Genomic DNA, 11,837 nt, shown 5'->3' on the forward strand with positions numbered 1-11,837 from the left:
ATGCCACGGTCTGGGACTTGACCGTGGAAACTTTTGCACACCTTCGGCGAATGACACGATCTTCATGCCACGGTCTACACTTGACCGTGGCAAACAAACACTTGGCTGGGAAGAACTTTACAAGCATTCGGCACTTGACACGGTTTCAATGCAACGGTCTAGGACTTGACCGTGGCAACTTTTACACACCTTCAGCATTTGACACGACCACTTGCCACGGGGCTTGACCAAGAGCTACTAGACCGTGTCAATCCAAGAAGTTCATCACCCAAACCCACAAAAGAATAGACACGGCCACTAGACATGGTGTAAATCAAGCCATGGCAACCTTGATCATGAAGAATCTGTCCAAGAACTTCGACACTATCAGTTTGCCACGGTCAGTTTGCCACGGTCTGTCCAAGCATCATCTGACCGTGGAAAACCACACAACTATCCTTCAAAGCCGGGTCAGGACCCAGTTTTTCCTGGGCTGACCCGGTCCCCAAGAGACACTATATATGCTTTTTCGGGTTTTTTCTAAGACTTAAGCTTGTTTTTCTCTCTAGTTTTCTTTCCTTTTCAGTGTAAAAACGAGTTTGTTAAGAGATATCTCAAGGATTTAATCAATCTAAGTCTGTTTCTTATCATCTCATCTTCTTATCTTTGCTTCTAAACATGATTAACATCACCTCTTGCAAAGAAAATGGTGTGTTCATCATGATTAGTGAGTAGTCTTCTTTTAAGCTTCTAGGTGTGTAGATTAGGGTGCTTTGATGTTTGATTAATGTTGTTTAGGTTCTAAATTCTCATTTCCTTTCCTTAGTTAGCTGTTCTTAATGCTAGATCTCTCATTATAAGCTTGATATAGAGCTTAGGCATTTCTCCACCCACAAGGTGTTTGATGAAATGCCTGAATGAGCTAACTGAATGAACCAAATGAATGCTCAGTCTTCTTTTCTTTGCTGCGGCCTGCCTGCTGTCCTGTGCCTTTTACCCGTGGCAAACACCAAACAATTGTAACTTTTGCCACCGCCAGCTTCCGTTCCATGTCTCCTGGCCGTGTCAAGTCCTGAACTCAGGTCCATTCCTCATTTTCTTTTTGCCTTTGTTCACTTTCCAAGGGTCGAAACTCAAACCTGTAACCTGTAGACACTAAACAAACCCATCAAAACATCCTAAAACATAAAAAAGAAAGAAATTAAAAGATCAAAAGCATATTTACAAAAGATAAGCTTGAGGTGTCTCCCAAGAGCACTTTGTTTAAAGTCTCTAAGTTTGACTTTGGAAACCTGTTTAACAGGCTGGTGGTGGATCAAGAAGGGGAACTGATGTAGCTTCCTCCTTCTTTTGTGAAACCAGATAATGCTTAATCCTCTGGCCATTTACCACAAACTGTTGACCATTCTTTCCTTCTAATACAATAGCACCATATGATCTTACTTCAAGAACTTTAAAAGGTCCAGACCATCTAGACTTAAGTTTTCAAGGACACAACTTAAGTCTAGAGTTGAACAGCAACACTAGATCTCCTTCCTTGAAATCCCTTTTCAGAATCTTTTGGTCATGCAGAGCCTTGGTCTTTTCTTTATAAACCTTTGAGCTCTCAAAAGCTCCAAGCCTTATCTCTTCAAGTTTATGGAGTTCAATGACCCTTTTCTCTTGAGCTATCTTGATATCAAAGTTCAGCAACTTCACAGCCCACAAGGCCTTGTACTCCAACTCAACAGGAAGGTGGCAGCTCTTCCCATATAGCGGATTGAAAGGTGATGTACCAATAGGAGTTTTAAAGGCAGTCCTATAAGCCCACAATGCATCATCTAGCCTTTTGCTCCAATCTTTTCTGCTTGAGCTAACAGTCCTCTCAAGAATGGCTTTGATCAATCTATTAGATACTTCAACCTGGCCACTGGTTTGAGGATGATAAGGAGTAGCTACCTTGTGTTTCACTCCATGCTTTCTCAGCAAACCCTCCAAAGTCTTGTTCACAAAATGAGATCCTCCATCAGAGATGACAACCCTGAGTACTCCAAATCTTGGGAAGATAATGCTCTTGAACAGCTTCACTACAACCTTGGAATCATTGGTAGGGGAAGCAATAGCCTCAACCCATTTGGACACATAGTCCACAGCAACAAGTATATACTGATTCCCATAGGATGAAATGAAGGGCCCCATGAAGTCAATCCCCCAGCAATCAAAGATCTCAACTTCTAGAATTGGGTTTTGAACATCTCACTCCTAATTGAAATGTTTCCATCCCTCTGACAGGCATCACATGCTGAAACAACTAACTGAGCATCTTTGAACATTATGGGCCACCAAAACCCACTCTGAAGAACCTTTGCCACAGTCTTGAATGCTTCCATGTGACCCCCAAAAGCTGAACCATGACACTCTTGCAACACAGGTTGCATCTCCTCCTCAGCAAGACACCTTCTATACAGCTGATCTTTGTTCAGGACATAGAGGTAGGGCTCATCCCAATGGTATCTTTGAACTTCTCTGAAGAACTTCTTCCTGTGGTAAGCATCTAATTCAGGTGGTTCCACTCCACAAGCAAGATAGTTCACAATGTCTGCAAACCAAGGCATCCTCCTCTCTTGAATGCTGTCCACTTCTTCAAACTCCAAATAAGAATGGAGCACCGTCAGTTATTCCTCAGGAAGACTGTCATTAAGAGGCACTTCATAGTCAATTCTCAGCCTAGAGAGATGGTCTGCAGCTCCATTCTCTATACCCTTTTTGTCCTGTACTTCCATATCAAACTCCTGAAGTAGAAGAACCCATCTTAACAGTCTTGGCTTGGCATCTTTCTTGGTCATCAGATACCTGAGGGCTGCATGATCAGTATATACAATGACTTTTGATCCCACCAGGTAGCTTCTGAATTTATCAAAGGCAAAGACTATTGCCAGTATTTCCTTCTCAGTAGTAGCATACTTCTCTTGTGCAGGGTCAAGTGTTCTACTGGCATAGTAGATAACATGTAGCTTCTTGTCTTTCCTTTGCCCAAGAACTGCTCCAACAGTAAAATCAGATGCATCTGTCATAACCTCAAAAGGAAGGGACCAATCTGGTGCCTCTACTATTGGTACACTGACTAATGCATCCTTGATCATCTTGAATGCCTCTTCACATTCAGCATCAAAGATGAAATCTACTTCTTTACACAACAGCCTTGTCAAGGGTCTGGCTATTCTTGAGAAGTCTTTGATAAATCTTATGTAAAACCCTGCATGCCCAAGGAAACTCCTTATTCCTTTGACTGAAGTGGGAGTTTGCAGATTCACCATCACTTCCACCTTTGCTCTGTCAACCTCTATGCCCTTCTCAGATATCTTGTGCCCAAGAACTATTCCTTCCTGCACCATGAAGTGGCATTTCTCCCAGTTCAACACCAAGTTATGCTGCTCACATCTCTCCAAGACCTGTGACAAATTAGAGAGACAATCTGAGAAGGAGGAGCCATAGACACTAAAATCATCCATGAACACCTCCACCTTCTCTTCAATAATGTCAAAGAATATATGCATCATGCATCGTTGAAATGAGGCAGGGGCATTACAGAGACCAAAAGGCATTCGCCTGTATGCAAATGTGCCATAAGGGCATGTGAATGTTGTTTTCTCTTGATGTCGGGAATCTATGGGAATTCGGAAGAACCCCGAGTACCCATCGAGAAAACAAAAGAAGGGGGTGTTTGCAAGCCTCTCTAACATCTGATCAATGAAAGGCAAACGAAAATGATCCTTTCTAGAGGCTACATTGAGCTTTCTATAGTCTATACACATTCTGTGTCTTGTGACAGTCCTAGTAGCTATCAGCTCATCCTTCTCGTTTTTAACCACTGTGATCCCACCCTTCTTGGGCACAACAGGAGACACCCATCTTGAGTCAGAGATTGGGTAAATTATCCCTGCCTCAAGAAGTTTTAGTATCTCCTTCTTAACCACTTCCTTAAGGTTGGGGTTAAGACGTCGTTGATGCTCAATAGAGGACATAGCTTGGTCCTCTAGGTGAATCCTGTGGGTGCAAATGTCAGGAGATATCCCTCTAATATCAGCCAAAGAATATCCTATGGCTCTCCTGAACTTCCTTATCTCACTAAGCAATGCACTCTCTTGATAATCTAATAAGTTATCATTGATGATTACTGGATATGTGGAGTTTAAGCCCAAGAAAGCATACTTGAGCCTTGTTGGTAGAGGCTTGAGCTCAACAGGGGGAACACCAGCCTCATTCCAATCCTGGTCCAAGCTGCTTTGGCTGGTGTCTGATCCTTTGATAACAAAAACCTCAGAGCCAATTTGTTCCAGTTCCAAAAACCTTGTCTCAAGACCCAGCTCTCTAGCATTGTCCAAATACAACTTGTACCCCTCACTTGCTTCTGCTAAGAGCCCACTGTCTCCTTGTTCTTGAGTTAGAGCAGCTTGAAGAGGATCCCCAGTGTTCAGCTCCTCAAGCAACTCACCAGCCAGATGATTCATTGTCTCCACATAGAAACAATAACCTTCAATGGTGGGTTTCTTCATCATCTCATTCACATCAAACTTGAGCTTTTCAGACCCAAGTTTCTATTATCCCACCTCTCACATCAATTATGGCTCCTGCAGTGGCTAAGAATGGCCTGCCCAAGATAAGAGGATCAACTAGTTCCTCATCCATCTCCAGCACAACAAAATCTGTTGGAACCTCAAAACCACCTATCTTAACAGGTAAATCTTCCAACATACCAACAGGCAATCTAACTGATCTATCTGCAAGGATAAGAGAGATCCTTGCAGGTTTGAAGACCCTAAAACTGATATGTCTATATTTTACATCATTTAGATTGCATTATAGAGTCCTCATCATGTGTTTTCTCATGTAAATTGAGTCTTTAGGCGTTAAAATAGAACTTAGGGCTTGCATTAGGTCCCAAAGAGTTTTGCATGTTTTGAAGTCTTTATCAGGAGCTTTGGAGACCAATTGGAGCCTAAGAAGAGGAACAGAAAAGAAAACGGTGAAGAAAAGGGTCAAAAATGGTGAAAACCGCTTGGAGGAATTTCTCGGCCAAATCTCGTACCGGCTGATCGGAAACCTCGGCCAAAATGTTTACTGGACGCTCATTACGGGCCAAAAACCTTACCGATCGGCCAGAATCGAGTATCGAGTGCAAAAATACCACGGGACAATTTTTGACCGAGGCAAGAATTTTTACGACCAAAAAGCTTACCGCGGTACACAGCCCTCGGCCATTTTTCTTACCGCGGGAAGGTTTTCACGACCAAAAGTTATCCTTGCCCGCGCAATTCAGGGATCAGCAATCCGGGGAACTTTCCGGTCCGAATCAGTAGGCGGGGGTCTTCACCAAAGTTGGAGATAATCAAGCAAAGATTCCAGAATAGTTGGAATCATCCAATTCGGACCAGTGGAGAGAAAGATATGGCTTCCGGAGCATTCACCAGCATTGCGCATACCCGAGAACTGAACGGCGAACTTCAAACATCATGGCGGACGGAGCCCCTCCAGACCGAACCAGCTTACCCGGTCTTCGCCAAAGTTCGAGATCCATGGAAGAACTTCTCAGAGCATTTGGAATCGCTCAATTCGGAGCAAAGGTTTGGAAGATAGGGTCTCCGGAGTTCACATCGGTCTAAAAGTCTATTTTCCGGTGATTTCAATGCGGCGCAGAGATGTTAAATCCAGGAAGCCGTCCACTCCCCAAGCTCCGATGGTTTCTTCACCAAAAGTTGAGCTTATTGAGTCATCTTGACTCTGGAACATGTCCCAGAGCAATTGGAGTCGTGTGCTGAAAGTTACTGCTTCCGGAAGGTGACATGGTCGATACAAGTCTAAAAGAGTTGCGATACGCGCTAAGTATTTTCACAAGCCTCCGTATCTTTACCTTGGCGTCACTCAAGTCGAGGCTCATATCTTGGAAGTATTCTGGACTAGACCTCGTGCCAAAGCCTTGGCATGGTTAGATCGAGGCATGCATACATAAGAACTGAAGCTGGAAACGACTAAGTGTTGAAAGTACACCTCGGTGTAATGACCTCGGCGTGCATGCCAGACTGTGTTCTCCCAAGCACCTCGACATCATGACCCCTCGACATTTTATCCCGAGGTCCCTTGTCACGAACCCAGAATCAAGAACAGAATGGCTCAAGAACATACACGTGAGGATAGATCAAAGACTAGGGTTCATGCATGTTCTTGATGTGTTCTTCACGAGATCTTCATCTGGATCCTGACTCACATGCACGCCTCGGCATGAAGACCTCGGCTTCACTTTCCGACACACCGTGGCACTCACCCATCAACCCAAGAAGGCGGTTCAGTACCCGGTTTGTTCCGGGCTGACCCACGACACTTTCCCTTTGCTATAAATACATTTTGAGACTAAAAACCTAGTTATCTTATCTCTTATCTGTTTTTAGCTCTAAAAACTTGCCTCTTTTGTGAAACTTGATTAATCTAATCCGATATCTCGTTTTTGCATCAGAATCTTGTTCTTTCTTTATTTCTTTTATCATCCAACATCAAACTCCTTATCATGACTAGCTACACGTCTTGCAAAGGACTTAGTGAGCTCGTTATGATCAGTGAGTAGTCGTTTAAGCGGCTTTAGATAGGTAGATTAGGGTGCTTTCAAGGTGGATTAATGGGTTTAGGTGTCTAGTCTTGCATGTTTCATTCCTTAACCGACGAGATCTCTAAGCTGGATCCAAGCACATCACTTGAGGTTCAGATCTGAGACATATCTCGCATCAGAAGTGTTTGTAGAAATGTCTGAACCACTCGGTTAAGGGTTTAAGAGTCTTTCATCGCGAGAGTGATAGTTTGTTCTCTTAAATGACGTTTTTGAACCGATTCTTATTGCTGACTGATTTGTGCTTCTCAAAAGGGATTTTGGTATGAAAGAGGATCAGTTTAGACGTTTAATACTTTCATGAGAAGATTAACGTGCCTTGAGTTCAAAGTCAAATGAAATCGCTTGATAAAATGATTCATTAGCCCCTTAGTCTAACTTGGAAGCACCCGAGTCAAATATCCTGTCTAAAGCTTCTGCCTTTATCATTCATTACCATCATCTGAATCACTTGTTTGTTATTTGCATCTTGATTAGTTTAAATCTCTGCTTTTATTTAACTTTATTGCTCATTTGCCTGTTAATCATTGTCACCAAACTTTTATCATCTTGTCTTGACTTAAGTGAACAAATGACATAGGCTAGTGTCTCGTTTACAAGCTTGGTTTGATACCCCTTATACTACTTTGACAAGGGGATTGATAACCCTTCTAAGAGCCTGAAAACTCTTAGTTATCAATTGGCGCCGTTGCCAACTTGTAGGAGCATTAGTCTCTTGTTTGTTCTTGAGTTCAAGCTTTTCTTTCCTTTGTTTTACTAACTTCTTTCCAAGTTCTTGTTTTGTTTTCAGGTGCATGAATACCAGGTCTTGCACAGGATCGCTTTTCCCATACGATGATAACATCGACATATTAGAAAGGCGAGCTCGCGAGAGAGAACGGCACTTTGACAGACTTGGAATGGCAGAACAACAGAGAATGGAGCAACAGGCTCAGGCAGCCGAGCACCAGGCTCAGGCTAATCAGGCGCAGGCAGGAAGAAATGAACAACAAGCCTATGTTAATCAGCAACAGGCTCAAAGAAACGAACGGCTTGCTCAGCAAAACCAACACCAAGCGAATAGAAATGAACAACAAGCCCATCATGTTCATCCGCCACCGCCCCAAGTTCAGGGACAACATCCTCCAATCTGTGTTGGAGAGAATGACCGAGCTAATGCGCACCAATACCGAGCTGGGATTCAAGCTCTACCAGTTCAAAACAACAACTTTGAAGTTAAAACTTCCCTGCTCAATATGGTGCAAAACTCAAAGTTCCATGGTCTGGCTGGAGAAGACCCTCTCGAGCATCTAGATCAATTTGATCGGGTTTGCGACTTAACCAAGATAAATGGCGTCTCCAAAGATAGCGTCAAGCTACGCTTATTCCCTTTCAGCCTCGGTGATAAAGCACACCAGTGGGAAAAGAATATACCGAGGGGTTCTATACAAACCTGGGAGCAGTGTAAATTGGCGTTCTTATCAAAGTTCTTTTCCACATCACGCACGGCTAAGCTCGGGAATCAGATCTCAAGTTTCACGCAGCACAATAACGAGAGCTTCAGTGAAGCTTGGGAACGGTTTAGAAGCTACACTAACCAATGCCCACACCACGGCTTCTCAGAGGCATCCCTCTTGAGTACTTTATACCGAGGTGCACTCCCCAAGATCAGAAACCAACTCGATACAGCTTCAAATGGGAATTTTCTTGGAAAAGAGATCACTGCGGCAATGGAACTAGTTGAGAACCTAGCCATGTCCAATGACACGTATGGAGAGGACTTTGATAGAGCAAACCGTACAGAGGGATCTAGTGATGAACAGCGCATGAAAAAGGATATAAGAGAGCTTCAGAGTAAGCCTGACAAGGTTTTGATGGCGACTCAAAAGCCAATACACTTTGTAGGCGAGTTTGATGAGCAAGGGCCAAGTTTGACAATGTTAATGAAGATGGTCTAACACAAGAGGAGCTGAATTACATCGGGAATCAGCAGAGGTATCAGCGGTTTAACAACTACAACAGTAACCCAAACCTCTCATACAGAAACCCGAATGTAGCTAACCCTCAAGACCAAGTGTACCCTGCTCAACAACAACAACAAAGCTATGCTCAAAAGGCTCCTTTTCAGAATACCTTCCAGCCCAAGCAACAGTTCAGTGGGCAACAGCACGACTACACTCAGCAGAATCAAGCGGCTCAGAGTAACAACTTCAACAACCAACCGCAGCAACACAAGTTTCCACCAGGGTTCCATCCGCAGCCGATGGGTAATCAACAACAGATTCAGGGAACGGGTCAGAATCAAATGGGGAACGACGTCTGTGGGATACTACAGCAACTGTTACAGGGCCAGCAAAGGGTTGAGAGCCAGCACGCGACAATGCAGCAAGATATCAGAGAGCTTAAGCAGAATCAAGCTTCTACATCATCAAGAGGCCCGGCTTTACCAGGTAAACCGGAGCCGAACCCTAAAGAGTATGTGAACGCCATCACATTGAGGAGTGGTAAGGAATTACAAACTCCAACGCCTGAGACAAAGCTCATTGAGGCCAATGAGCAACTAGAGGGGGAGGCAGCCTCGGATGATGCGCATAAAGAAGAGGTCTTAGAGAAGGAACCGATCAAGGACAACGGAAAAGAGGTGGAAAAGACAACCGAGCTTGAAAAGCCCTATGTTCCACCACCACCTTATCAACCCAAGATACCGTTCCCAGGGCGTTTCAAAAAGAAAATCCTAGACAAGGCCAAGGCGGTCTTTGAGAAACACTTGGAGAACACGCAACTCACCTTACCCATTATAGATGCTTTCTTAGCTATACCCCAGCTTGGGAAGTTTCTAAAGGACGCGATCCTCAACAAGACAAAGGAGCTCCAGGGTATGGTGATACTGAGCCATGAGTGCAGTGCCATAATACAAAGAAGATCAATACCAAGGAAGCTATCCGATCCGGGCAGCTTCACTTTGCCGTGTGCTTTAGGTCACCTGAAGTTCTCAAACTGTTTATGTGACCTTGGAGCTTCTGTGAGCTTAATGCCTTACACGGTGGCCAAGAGATTGGGATACAAAAGCTACAAGCCAGCCAAGATCTCTCTTGTATTAGCTGATAGATCGGTTAGATTACCGGTGGGGTTGCTTGAGGATCTACCTTTGAGGATCGGTGAGATAGAAATCCCCACGGACTTCATAGTTCTTGAGATGGACGAGGAACCATTAGACCCTATCATCTTGGGCCGACCATTCTTAGCAACCGCAGGAGCCATACTAGATGTCAGAGGAGGAATGATTGAACTACACATCGGTTCCGAGACTATGAAGTTCAACGTGAAGGAAATGATGAAGAAACCGACCATTGGAGGTCAGGCTTTCTATGTGGAGGTAATGGAGGAGCTGGCTGATGAGCTCCCTGAAGAGTTGAACGCAGAGGATCCGTTACAAGTGGTCTTAACGCGGGAACAAAGCGAGCACGGGTACTAGAACGAGGAAAGCGAGGTGTACAAGCGTCTTTTGGACAAACCGAGGGAACTTGGAGCTGAGGCGAGGTTTTTGGAGCTCCACACGAGCAGCCTCGACATTCTAGAAAGCGAGGAGTCAAAGGGAAAAGAAGAGACACCTCGGGATATCATGGCCGTGACAACTCATACCGAGGCCGATGGTAAACCATGCGAGAATGAAGCAAAGGCCGAGGAAGCTGTTCCGGGCCAATGCAGCTTTGATGCCGATTGGAATGAGGCAGACGCACCCCCTGTTGAGCTTAAGCCTCTACCAACAGGGCTCAGGTATGCGTTCTTGGGTCTAAACTCTACTTTTCCTGTGATCATAAACGATAACTTGCTTGAGCATGAGGAACGTGCATTACTTAGTGAAATAAGGAAATTCAGGAGAGCCATAGGGTATTCCTTGGCTGATATTAGAGGGATCTCTCCTGATATATGCACCCATAGGATCCACCTGGAGGACCAAGCCATGTCCTCTATTGAGCACCAACGTCGACTTAACCCGAACCTCAAAGAGGTGGTTAAGAAGGAAATACTAAAGCTCCTTGAGGCAGGGATAATATATCCAATCTTTGACTCTCGGTGGGTATCTCCTGTACACGTTGTGCCCAAGAAAGGTGGGATCACGGTGGTGAAAAACGATAAGGATGAACTCATAGCCCAAAGAACTATAACCGGCCATCGCATGTGCATTGACTATAGGAAATTGAATTCTGCATCAAGAAAAGATCATTTTCCTTTACTATTCATTGATCAAGTGCTTGAACGGTTAGCTAATCATCCTTATTTTTGTTTTCTCGATGGATACTCGGGGTTCTTTCAAATACCTATAGACCCCCGAGATCAAGAGAAAACGACATTCACCTGCCCTTATGGCACTTATGCTTATAGAAGAATGCCATTCGGTTTGTGTAATGCACCGGCCACTTTTCAAAGATGTATGATGCACATTTTCTCTGATCTAATTGAAGAGAAAGTTGAGGTGTTTATGGATGACTTCTCCGTATACGGCTCCTCTTTCTCCGAATGTCTTGCTAATCTTTCTCAGGTTCTCAAGCGGTGTGAGGAGCATAGGCTTGTATTAACCTGGGAAAAGTGTCATTTCATGGTCCAAGAAGGCATTGTCTTGGGACACAAGGTATCAGAGAAAGGCATCGAGGTGGATAAGGCCAAGATCGAGGTGATGGTGAACTTACAAGCCTCGAATTCTGTGAAAGGAATAAGAAGCTTCCTTGGCCACGCTAGGTTCTATAGACGGTTCATCAAGGATTTCTCCAAGATAGCCAGGCCTTTGACCAGGTTATTGTGCAAAGAAGTGGATTTCAACTTTGATGAAGAATGTGAGGAAGCGTTCAAGAGAATCAAGGAGGCTTTGATCAGTGCACCGATTGTACAAGCCCCTGATTGGTCTTTACCATTTGAAGTGATGACCGATCCATCTGATTATGCTGTAGGAGCTGTCTTGGGACAGAAGAAAGATAAGAAGCTCCATGTGATCTACTATGCCAGCCGCACTTTGGACTCGGCTCAAGAAAAGTATGCCACCACCGAGAAGGAAATGCTTGCCATTGTGTTTGCATTTGACAAATTCAGGAGTTATCTAGTGGGATCAAAGGTCACGGTTTACACAGATCACGCGGCCTTGAGGTACCTGATGTCTAAGAAGGACGCTAAGCCGAGGCTTTTGAGATGGGTCTTTTTGCTCCAAGAATTTGACATGGAGATACTTGATAAGAAGGGCATTGAA

At 44.3% G+C, this 11,837-nt stretch overlaps 1 non-coding gene across 1 annotated transcript; it reads right to left on the minus strand.

Moving 5' to 3' along the window:
• Positions 1–8,106: 8,106 nt before the first annotated feature.
• Positions 8,107–8,213, minus strand: LOC112083627. Its single transcript, XR_002897763.1, has one exon. It is a non-coding gene; the product is annotated as a small nucleolar RNA R71 (small nucleolar RNA).
• Positions 8,214–11,837: the final 3,624 nt, after the last annotated feature.

Source organism: Eutrema salsugineum, unplaced genomic scaffold, assembly GCF_000478725.1.
Source record: "Eutrema salsugineum unplaced genomic scaffold, Eutsalg1_0 scaffold_6, whole genome shotgun sequence".
NCBI classification, from domain to species: domain Eukaryota; kingdom Viridiplantae; phylum Streptophyta; class Magnoliopsida; order Brassicales; family Brassicaceae; genus Eutrema; species Eutrema salsugineum.